The sequence below is a fragment of the Cibotium barometz genome, chromosome 20, assembly GCF_041138505.1.
Source record: "Cibotium barometz isolate CiBa-2024 chromosome 20, ASM4113850v1, whole genome shotgun sequence".
In the NCBI taxonomy this organism is placed as follows: domain Eukaryota; kingdom Viridiplantae; phylum Streptophyta; class Polypodiopsida; order Cyatheales; family Cibotiaceae; genus Cibotium; species Cibotium barometz.
The window spans coordinates 42,012,152-42,014,733 of record NC_141065.1 but is presented as its reverse complement, the minus strand read 5'-3'; positions in this window follow the sequence as shown (position 1 = coordinate 42,014,733).

The following is a 2,582-nucleotide window of genomic DNA, read 5'->3' as shown; positions in this document are numbered from 1 at the left end:
TCCCAACTACCTACAGGTACTATCAATGCCCATTGAATACAACCAAAATGGCTGCCCAATAGACTGTTGATGAACAATAGAAACCTACAAAGTGTATGACAAAGTGTAGAGTGTGGAAATGATATTAGCAGAAATGCAGGATGATAATATTGACAATATTGTTGAAGTTTTTGAAGAGGAGCTCAAAGATGCGATGTTTAAGATGATGATGTCATGATATACACACCAAATTCTGCTGTTGTGCAAAAAACTCAAAATCTAAAAAAAATAATTCGAACTCGTACTCTCGTGTGATACCTACGAGAACTTTACAACATGTGAACGAGCCTCGAAATGCTCTAAAATGTACAAAAACTTCGTTAACATAGTTAACAATACACTATATGGAATACCCTCTCCACCTAAGCGGATAGCTCTATGATAATCAAAAAAAGAAACTCGAGGAGAAGATGACAAAGGAGTGAGAGCCAAGAGAACCTACTTTGATTACCAATTATTCAAGTGGAGATCAATGTAGCAACACACACATAAATGCAGCAACAAGTAAGGAGAGACAGATGGAAGCACAACACTCAAAGTAGATTGATAAGAAATGAGTGAAGTAAAAGTGAAGTGACCTAATAAGGTCACTTACACACTCATAAGAGTGCGTACATACACTTATGGAAAAAAACCTCCTGAAGAGGAAATAAGTGTCTCAGCCCATTACAAGCCTACATCCACACATCACTACCATCATATAAGTGCTATATTCTTCTCTTCATTTTTTAAGAAGGCCTATTTTTTACACTATCTTTATATCCAATAACCTAACATAAAGCACTCACTTCCTAAGGGAATTGATCCTTACATAAGGAATTCCAAATGCCTACAAGGTTATTGCCAAGAGTACTTATACAAAATGAGTCTCATCTAGAAAGGGGCTATTCACTTTTGCAATAGCTTGATCGCCCCACTAAAATGGTCATAGAATTTTACTCTATTATCAATTTTTAAAACTTTTTATTAACGTGAAAAGTTCTCTTGAATCTCTACATGACTACGTGATTAAATTGGTGTACATCCATATGGTAAAAATCTATAGTGCTTTATCTTTGTTAAATCATCAACAAGACAGTTTGAGATACCCCTCTCCTAATTTTATATTAGTGTGGATCCCTCCCTTTTAAACATTTTTTCATTATCGATCTCTATTTTGTAAGGCCCTATTTATGAAGAGTAGCCATTGTGGTGAGCATCACCGACAATTCCTCATTTAGATTAGTGGATGTGGTGGCCAAGTGTGGTGAGCACCTGTGCACTTGTAGTTCCTCATTTAGATAGTGGATGTGGTGGCCAAGTGTGGCTAGATAGTTAGGAGATGGCTTATGTAGGCTTAACACTATGCCAAGTAGAATGCATGCTTGTGCAAGCTATATGATCTCATTAGTGAGTGATAGACAAGAAATCGACGACATAATATTTTTGGTTTATAGGACGTTGAGGGTCCAAATGGCCTCAGATGGTTGTGGGAGTTGCACTAGATCCCGATCAGACTTTTTTTATAGTCTAAATGGTCTCAGTCACAGTTGATATGATCGAACTTGGGCACAATATATCGACTAGTCTAGAAATCTTCGTTTATCATCGAGTTCATTGTGTTCAAGTACTCTTGTAAGCAATGCATCCTCCATCTAGAGTCCATATAGATCACCATCAAAGCTCCTTACCTAGAGCACATGGGTGAGTAGACAACGATCTGTTTGTAATCAAAGTTTGCAAGTAGTAATATAGTTTACTCTCCACTTCTTCATGCAATTCATTGCTTTGTGTTATGTTGATCATGCTTCCACTATTGTGTTTTCTTACAATGGCATCAAAGCATAGGTCCTAGAGGGAAAAGCTCATTTTAGCATTTTGGTATTTGGAGGTAGATTTTGAGAGATGGCCTAACCTGCAAATAATGCAGCTACTCGTGCATGTCCTCCACCATTTGATGATGGAAAGTTAGATGGGATATATTACGCTCTTTAGAAGCTTAATATTCGGTATATTCTTTATTCATATGAGTTATGATAAATCACAAGGGCTTGATGCTAAGCTGAGTCTTACTCTAGATCCAACAGATCCACTATAGACCATACCACCAAATCCTACCCTTTACTTTGGTGTGGAGGTGAAGGAATACAAATACGCTATAATGTTCCATCATGCTCTTGCTTTGGCGTAGAGGCAAAGAAATGCATATATGGTATGTGCTATCATCATACTAGCATCATTGACTATTTGGTGATGACCGTATTAGGGAAAAAAAAGGACTCAAAAAGGACCCTCTAAGAAGAGCCATGTCATCACTTTTCTAGAACAAAAGGGGTCGTGGGTGGGGTCATGGGTGAACATTATATATCTTATGTCAAAACTCCCACATGTGACATACCATTATTAAAAAGACCATGAAATTTAGATTCTAAATCTACCATCTTCGACAAATTTGGAGTTGATATGCTTAAGCTATGTCTTCCCCACTAAAAGGTAGATTCTGACGATTATAACATCCTAATTGTTAGAATTTTCCATTTAGTGGGAAAGACGTAACTTGAGCA